The sequence below is a fragment of the Budorcas taxicolor genome, chromosome 11, assembly GCF_023091745.1.
Source record: "Budorcas taxicolor isolate Tak-1 chromosome 11, Takin1.1, whole genome shotgun sequence".
In the NCBI taxonomy this organism is placed as follows: domain Eukaryota; kingdom Metazoa; phylum Chordata; class Mammalia; order Artiodactyla; family Bovidae; genus Budorcas; species Budorcas taxicolor.
Window position 1 is genome coordinate 125,966,586 of NC_068920.1, and position 9,993 is coordinate 125,976,578.

The following is a 9,993-nucleotide window of genomic DNA, read 5'->3' on the forward strand; positions in this document are numbered from 1 at the left end:
ATAGCTGTGAAAAGAGAAGCAAAAAGCAAAGGCGAAAAGAAAAGATAGAAGCATCTGAATGCAGAGTTCCAAAGAATAGCAATGAGAGATAAAATAGAAGAAAACAACAGAATGGGAAAAACTAGAGATCTCTTCAAGAAAAGTAGAGATACCAAGGGAACATTTCATGCAAAGATGGGCTCAATAAAGGACAGAAATGGTATGGACCTAACAGAAGTAGAAGATATTAAGAAGAGGTGTCAAGAATACACAGAAGAACTGTACAAAAAATTCTTCACAACCAAGATAATCACGATGGTGTGATCACTCACCTAAAGCCAGATATCCTAGAATGTGAAGTCAAGTGGGCCTTGGAAAGTGTCACTACAAACAACGCTAGTGGAGGTGATGGAACTCCAGTTGAGCTATTTCAAATCCTGGAAGATGATGCTGTGAAAGTGCTGCACTCAATATGCCAGCAAATTTGGAAAACTCAGCAGTGGCCACAGGACTGGGAAAGGTCAGTTTTCCTTCCAATCCCAAAGAAAGGCAATGCCAAAGAATGCTCAAACTACTGCACAATTGCACTCATTTCAGAGGCTAGTAAAGTAATGCTCAAAAGTCTCCAAGCCAGGCTTCAGCAATACGTGAACTGTGAACTTCCTGATGTTCAAGCTGGTTTTAGAAAAGGCAGAGGAACCAGAGATGAAATTGCCAATATCTGCTAGATCATCGAAAAAGCAAGAGAGTTCCAGAAAAACATCTATTTCTGCTTTATTGACTATGCCAAAGTCTTTGACTGTGTGGATCACAACAAACTGTGGAAAATTCTCAAAAAGGTGGGAATACCAGACCACCTGACCTGCCTCTTGAGAAACCTATATGCAGGTCAGGAAGCAACAGTTAGAACTGGACATGGAACAACAGACTGGTTCCAAACAGGAAAAGGAGTCCGTCAAGGGTGTATATTGTCACCCTGCTTATGTAACTTATATGCAGAGTACCTCATGAGAAATGCTGGGCTGGAAGAAGCACAAGCTGGAATCAAGATTGCCGGGAGAAGTATCAATAACCTCAGATATGCAGATGACACCACCCTTATGGCAGAAAGTGAAAAGGAACTAAAACCTCTTGATGAAAGTGAAAGAGGAGAGTGAAAAAGTTGGCTTAAAGCTCAACATTCAGAAAACGAAGATCATGGCATCTGGTCCCATCACTTCACGGGAAATAGATGAGGAAAGTGGAAACAGTGTCAGACTTTATTTTTGGGGGCTCCAAAATCACTGCAGATAGTGACTGCAGCCATGAAATTAAAAGACGCTTACTCCTTGGAAAGAAAGTATGACCAACCTAGACAGGATATTGAAAAGCAGAAACATTACTTTGTCAACAAAGATCCGTCTAGTCAAGGCTATGGTTTTTCCAGTGGTCATGTATGGATGTGAGAGTTGGACTGTGAAGAAAGCTGAGCACTGAAGAATTGATGCTTTTGAAGTGTGGTGTTGGAGAAGACTCTTGAAAGTCCCTTGGACTGCAAGGAGATCCAACCAATCCATCCTCAAGGAGATCAGTCCTGGGTGTTCATTGGAAGGATTGATGCTGAAGCTGGAACTCCAGTACTTTGGCCACCTCATGCAAAGAGCTGACTCGTTGGAAAAGACTCTGATGCTGGGAGGGATTAGGGGCAGGAAAAGGGGACGACAGAGGATGAGATAGCTGGATGGCATCACTGACTTGATGGACGTGAGTCTGAGTGAACTCCGGGAGTTGGTGATGGACAGGGAGGCCTGGCGTCCTGCGATTCATGGGGTCACAAAGAGTTGGACACAACTGAGTGACTGAACTGAACTGAGAGTCATAATTACAAACTAACCTTAAAATATCACAAATTGTAGTGTGGTCCTACAACACATGACTAGTACACAATTCACACAACATGGAAGTCACAGTGTGAGTTCAACAACATCCAGACTAATCTATACTGCACTCAACAAAACCAGTTTTCTGATCTTGGTTGCTGGAGGGATGCCAAATTGTCAAAAAAAAATTTAAACTATTATTCTCAGTTTTTGCCCTCATCTTATTGTGGACAGGTAATAACAAATAGTTTGGGGATTTGCACCAGTCCAGAAATCACATTTTCAGTAGCGCTATCCTTGAAAGTCAGGTACATAACCTTACCAGAAAGACTGTTGAGATTTGGAAAAATTGAAACATCACCCAGAATAACTCACAACCTGACAGTTCATCCTGCACCAAAGTGATAATGAGACTTCAAGGCAAAATGTCACACCTTTAGGTCTAAGTCGTGGAAGCAAACTCTCAAATGCAGTTAGTACAAGATGTTTGGAATTGGGGTAAGTAGGGATGTCTCTGAAAGATAAAGAGGGAGGAAGCAGGATTGAGCAGAGTCTCAGACCATGATGTACATCTGATAGGATCTCGACCAGCCCAACAACAATAAGTTCCAGAGCAAAGAACTCCCCAGAGGAGACCACATTGGGCAGAGATGGCCAGGAACTGGCACCCACTTCTCTGGTCTGTCATTGTCATTTTTAAGTGCCTTCAACTTAAAAACTGAAAGTGACATAGCTCAGTCGTGTCTGACTCTTTGTGACCCCATGGACTATAGCCTACCACGCTCCTCTGTCTATGGGATTTTCCAGGCAAGAGTGCTGGAGTGGTCTGCCATTTCCTTCTCCAGAGGATCTTCCCAACCCAGGGATCGAACCTGGGTCTCCCGCATTGTAGGCAGACACTTTACCATCTGAACCACCAGGGAAGCTGAAGCAAAGCCTAAAGATTCGGCCAATTGGTGACTCTCAATCAAGTTGTACAAGTTGTGCACTTGTACAACTGAATGATAAATTCTTTCTTAAAGGGAGATCTGAGGGGTGCACCTCCTGAATTGCTTGCTGTACACCAACCATCCACATCACGGTAGCACCACAATCCCATGATTTGTTCAACAAATATTTACTGAATCTCTATTAAATGACAGACTCTATTCTACGTCTTATAAGTAGAGCAGTGAAGAAAAGACCCTCCTCTGTATGGCGCTCAGATTCAAATTTACAGCTGGGAATACCTCCCCGCCTTCTCTGCCTCCCTTTTCATCCACTTTTCTTCCCTCTTCTTTTCCTTCACCACACTTTTTTTCTCCTATAATTCCTGATTTCAACATTTAAAACTTCCAGAGTCATGCCTGAGTATTGCTGCCAGAGAACGCCCAGATGGTGGGACTGTCTGTCTTGAAACCAACAAAAGGAGTTTTTAGAGGATGAAGAATTGCGGCCTCACCATCTCTACTGTTTGCCTAAATGACCTCAGTATATAAGCCACTTCCTCTTTTTCTTTCTATTGCCTGCTCCTTCTTTCCTTCCTTCTCCCCACCCCAATGCCCTGTGTTAGAGTATTTCATTGATCAGAAACATTCTGGTGAGGTCGGAATATCTAAATAGGTTGTCAGCTCATAAGGCATTCCAAAAACAGAAGAATGATAGTTGTCCCATTATTGTCTTAGTCCCTTTATGCTGGCATCAAAATATTATAGACTGAAGGGCTTATAAATAACAGACATCTGTTTCTCACCGTTATGGAGGCTGGAAGTCCAAAATCAGGGTGTCTGTATGGTCAGATGAGGATTATCTTCCAGTCAAGGACTTCCAACTTCTTGTATTAATATCATCACTTGGGGAAGGAGGAAAGGAGCTCTCTCGGGGCTTATTTATGAGGGAGCTAACTTCATCATGAGGGCTCCACCCTTAGGACCGAATCATCTCCCAAAGGCCTCACCCAGCTCCTAATACCTTCACCTTGAGCATTAGATTTTCAATGTATGAATTTGGGGAATCTGTAAACATCCAGAACATAGCATTCATCTGTATCTCTCTGAGCTTTATTATCCAAAAAGATTTACACACCAAAAATGGGATAAGACAGGATTTGGAAACTTTCCTAGAATTAGACACTTGAAAAAATAATTGTGCTAAGGCAATGCTTATTTTAAAAAATTTATTCTTATCATATTCCTTTAAACCTAGCTGTTTAATGGCATTCTTCAAAAAAAGTCAATGTTTATAGACATACCAGAAAAAAAATATATATATATATATTTATTACTCAGAATGAACCCTTCCTGTGAATTGCATCCCTGTGAATTGCATGTAGTTCTGTACTCTGATTTCAAAGCTATCTTCTGCCATTCCCACGTGAAGAATAACCTGAGTTTTCTTGATTTATGATCAAAGATTCAGGTTTATATATTCTTTTTTTTAAAGGCTTTAATTTTTTAAATTTTATTATATATTTATTTTTGGCTGTTCTGGGTCTTTGTTGCTGCTTGGGCTTTTCTCCAGTTGTGGTGCCATGCTTCTCATTCCAGAGGCTTCTTTTGGTGCAGAGTGCAGACTCTGGGGTGAGGGCTTCAGTAGTTTCAGCACATGGGCTCAGTAGTTATAACTCCCAGGCTCTAGAGCACAGGCTCAATAGTTGTGGCACACGAGTTTGGTTGCTCCACAGCATGTGAAATCTTCCCAGATTAGGGATCAAACCTGTGTCTTCTGCATTGGCAGGCAGATTCTTTATCACTGAGCTACCAAGCCCCCAGATTTATATATTCATTTTCATATTCTTTTCCATTATAGATTATTACAAGATACTGAAGTGCTATACAGTGAAAGAAAAGTAAAGAAAGTGTTGGTCGCTCAGTCGTATCTGACTTCTTTGCAACCCCATGGACTGTAGCCCATCAGGATCCCCTGTCCATGGAATTCTCCAGGCAACAATACTGTGGGTAGCTTGTCCCTTCTCCAGGGGATCTTCCCAAACCAGGGATTGAACCCAGGTCTGCTGCATTGCAGGCAGATTCTTTACCATCTGAGCCAGCAGGGAAGCTATACAGTAGGTGCTTGTTATTTATCTATTTTTTGTATATAGTAGTGTGTATCTGTTAATTCCAAACTCCCGATTTATTCCTCCCCCACTCTTTCCTCTTTGGTAACCCTAAGTCTGTTTTTTATGTCTGTGAGTCTGTTTCCATTTTGTAAATAAGTTCATTTCTGTCTTTTTTTTTTTTTTTTGGATTCCACGTATAAGCAATATCATATGATTTTTATCTTTCTCTGTCTCACTTCACTTAGTTGAAGTAAGTATGATAAGTAAGTTGAAGTAAGTAACAGGTCCATCACATTGCTGCAAATGGCATCATTTCATTCTTTTTTATAGCTGGGTAATATTCCACTGTATGCATCTTCTTTATCCATTCATCTGTCAATGGGCCTTTGGGTTGTTTCCAGGTCTTGGCTATTGTAAACAGTATATGCTAAAGAGATGAAACTGACTAAAGAGTCAGAGGGCTGAGATTCCTTCCGATTGACAGCACCCATTTGTACTCACTTAACTTTGCTATTTTCCTTAAAGGTTTAAAGGAGCTTGACAGCCCCCTTCCTACCCACACTATTCCTTAAATTCTTTTGAGGAAGCGACTTAGCAGCAGCAGCAGCATGGTGTGTGCAGACAAAAATGCAAAGTCACTTAGGATTCGATTCTATCATAATCATATTACCAACTTTATAAGATGTTAATTAAGGAATGAGACAATCAGTTGTGTTTCATGAGGCCATTATGATAACCTCATATGCCCAGTGAGTGAGCCAACCATGAGAGTGAAATGCAAGTGTTTCCGGCTGCTTCTCACTAAGACTTAATAGCTCCATTAAACATACCTTGATGGGGAGTGTGTCCCATCAAGGTGTTTAATCATTTATTGGGGAATTTTGTCCCAGTCACCCTCATCAAGCAGATTGTTTTATAGGATTATAAATCACAGTGAATATCTGAAAAGTGTGAGTCCTGCCCTTTCCCAAAGAAAGGCTAGGGGACTTCCCTGGTGGTCTGGAGACTCCTCATTCCCAATGCAGGGTGCCCAGGTTCGATCCCTGGTTGGGAAACTAGATCCCCATGCCCCACCTAAAGATCCCGCATGCCACAAGGAAGATCACAGATCCTGCACGTTGCAACTAAGACCTGTGCAACCAAACAGATGAATAATATTGAAAAGAAAGAAAGAAAGGCTGGGACCCTGTAAGCAAAAGGAACTTGGAAGGTTAAAAAAAAATTATTCAGATAAACTCTATTAGCATAAAACCTGTTTATGCTAACAAATTAAGCTAGGATGTGGAAACAATTATCCCAGACTCAAACAAGACTGGAAATGTTTGAGTAGAGGCATTTCTAGTAATTTTCACTATTTTGGACTTGCTCTATGCCCTGACTTCCACTAATCAGAAAAAACAACAACAACAATTCTTTATGGAGAGGGCCCCATTTTGGGGTAAATCTATAAAACCTCTATCCCTCCAGTGAAATATTAGCATCTGGATAGAAGAGATCATGAGCTTAAAAATCCAAATTAAAAAAAATATTGACTCCATCTCATCAACAGCATAATTAATTTTCCACATCCAGAAATTAAGTATTTAATGTGTAAGAAAGGTAGATGGTATGTGATTCTATTTGCTGTTTTTGCTTTGTCTCACAGGGAAGGTAGTAGAAATTTCCTTTTCATTAGCAGCTGTCAATGTGAGTTTCTTTCATTTCAGATGGAGAGGAATCTCTGTTTTCATATAATATGTCAATAACATATTTTTCCTTTCATATTAAATTATAAATGACATCTCACTAGCTTATTAGTATTATTTTCACAGATATTCCCTCAAGCACCTGTTTAGCTTCATGAGCAAATACCTTATGGAGATCAAGTCACACTAAATCTTTTCCCTTGGCAGCCAACACACAGAGGCCCTGGGGGACCTTCCCCAGGCTGACACCTCTGTTGCTTCCTTTCCATGCTCACTTTCATCAGTGTCTTTGACCTTTAGCTGCCGTCATCTAATAGCAGTTCAGAGGAGGCGGCATCGAAGTATACTGTGCAGATAAACACAGCAGGGGGTCTGAGCTGTGTGCAGATCTGACCCTTCTTTGGTAAACTCCTCAGCTAGATTTCCCGTTCTTAAGGACAGCGACCTCTTTTCTTCCTCTCTAAGTTCTTTTCAGTGCCTGGAACATTACTATAATCCCATCTAGTCATTGATTGGATAGTTGATGATTAGATTCACCTTTTCAGCTATTATATAAAGAAAAGGCTAGGAAATGTGTGAACCAGGTTCATCTAAAGAAAGGACTCTGACACTGTTTTCCTCTCAATGAACAAAACTGCAGTGGAAATGTTATACTATCAAAGTAGCTAGCAGGAAGAAGAACATCTATATTATGAAGGAAAAAAATATGTTCACTCAGGACAGTACATCTAAATGGAGTGTGTACAGAATTTCAGAAAAAATACAGTTACATTTGGATGAACATTTTCTTCTATTTTCCGATAGAATTATTCTATTCTGTGAAAATTTTATATTATGTTGAAATTAAGAGAAGCAAAGAAAAAGCAAGGCAGAAATAGCTTTGTCCATTAAAAACATCTTAACTCTTTCACTAGAGACTTTTAGAGTAAGTATTCTAGAGCATTTCATTTAAAAATAAATGGACAAGGAAGAAGTCAGCCTTAGAAACTTTCCACTTTGAAAAGGGAAGCAAAATATTATTAATAGAAATGATTTTTACTATTGGTGTATTGGTCACATGTGTGGCTATGGCAGATTCAGAAGTCTCAAAAATAGACTTTGTAAAGGCAGCTGCAGCTGCAACCATACTATTTTAGGTAAAGCAACCTTTCTAAATAGGTAGTATTTACTTTAAAGCCTTGATGTAAATCAATGAGTGGGTTAGCTGCATATTGAATACATATGTTTGTCTTTTTCTGTGTAAATGTTTGCCTCCTCCCAAATCAATTCAATTATGCTTATCCTGTAGAACTTGGCCTAGATCAAGATAACATGATAGACAGGAAAGACGGGCAAAATTCTGAAGACTTATGGCTTAAGGAAAAGAGGAATTTGTTGAGATGACCGAATTCAGGAGGCCAAGTCCTGTACCTCTACATTAATTTGTAAACAACTGTCAATTTGTGATTGAATTATTTCCCCACCACCACCAAAAGATGTTACAATCCTAACCCCCAGTACCTGTGAGTGGGACCTTATCTGATTATAGGATTTTTGCAGATCATCAAACTAAGACATTAGGGTGAGTCCTAAGCCAGTTTGACCAGGGTCCTTATGAAAAGGGGGCAATTGGGAAATTGAGACAGAAACATACACAGGGAGAAAGCAGCAATCAGAGTGATATATCTGAAGGCAAAGAACACCAGAGATTGACAGCAAGCCAATAAGTTAGGAGGGAGGCGCAGAACAGGTTCTCTCAAAAAGAACCAATGCTGCCAAGACCTTGATCTTGGATTTCTGGCCTCCAAAGTTTTGAGACAGATTTCTGCCATTTAACCCTACCCAGTTTGTGGTACTTTGTTAGAACAACTCTAGGAGACATACAGCAATCATTGCCATGTACGTTACACTGGTGGCCTAAATAGGAAGTTTAGGTTTTAAACCAATGTGTATCTGTGACTTTTTTTTTCCTAAGTCAGTTTCTTGGAGGTATAGGGCTTTCCTGGTGGCTCAGATGGTAAAGAATCTATCTGCCTGCAAAGTAGGAGACCCAGGTTCAATCCCTGGGTTGGAAAGATCCCTTGGAGATGGGAATGGCTACCCACTCCAGTATTCTCATTTGGATAATTCTATGGACAGAAGAGCCAGGAGGGCTATAGTCCATGGGGTCACAAAGAGTTGGACACAGCTGAGTGAATAACGCTTTCATGGATGTGTAATTTATGCACTTTAATTGCTCAGTTTAATGGGTTTTTGGCAAATGTGAGACCTTTTCAATCAAGCTGTTCCTTGGGCTGTTCACTCAAGATCTTTTCAAGTCAACACCCCACTGGCCTCCCAGGCAACCAGCACTTTTTCTGTCACTAGAGATTGATATTGTCAACTCAGGGACTTCATATAAACGGAGTGGAAATCATACAATATGCGTTCTTCTGCCTCTGCCTTCTTTCACTTAGCATAATTTTTTTTTATGTTTTTCTGTGTTGGGTATCAGTGGTTAATTCCTTTTTATTCTATGAATGTATCACAGTTTGTCTATCTATATAGTTGTTAATGCGCCTTTATGATGTCTAATTTTTTGGTTATTATGAATTAAATAGCTATGAACAGTTAGGTACAAGTCTTTGTACAGGCACGAATTTTCATTTCTTTTCAGTAAATACATAGGAGCAGGACTTCTGGGCCATATGATAAATTTGTGCTTATGTTTTTAAGAGACTGTCTAACTGTTTAAAAAGTAGCCATAGCATTTTACACTCCTACTTTTCCTACAAGGGTCAGCAATCTTTTTGTAATGGGCCAGAGAGTAAATATTTTCAGCCTTGTAGGACATATATGGTCTCTGTCACATATTCTTTTATTTTACACCCTCCTTGATTGCAGCCATGAAATTAAAAGACGCTTACTCCTTGGAAGAAAAGTTATGACCAACCTAGATAGCATATTCAAAAGCAGAGACATTACTTTGCCAACCAAGGTCCGTCTAGTCAAGGCTATGGTTTTTCCAGTAGTCATGTATGGATGTGAGAGTTGGACTGTGAAGAAAGCTGAGCGCCGAAGAATTGATGCTTTTGAACTGTGGTGTTGGAGAAGACTCTTGAGAGTCCCTTGGACTGCAAGGAGATCCAACCAGTCCATTCTGAAGGAAATCAGCCCTGGGATTTCTTTGGAAGGAATGATGCTAAAGCTGAAACTCCAGTACTTTGGCCACCTGATGCAGAGTTGACTCATTGGAGAAGACTTTGCTGCTGGGAGGGATTAGGGGCAGGAGAAGAAAGGGACGACAGAGGATGAAATGGCTGGATGACATCACTGACTCGATGGATGCGAGTCTGAGTGAACTCCGGGAGTTGGTGATAGACAGGGAGGCCTGGTGTGCTGCGATTCATGGGGTCGCAAAGAGTCAGACATGACTGAGCGACTGAACTGAACTGAACTGAACTGAAAAACATAA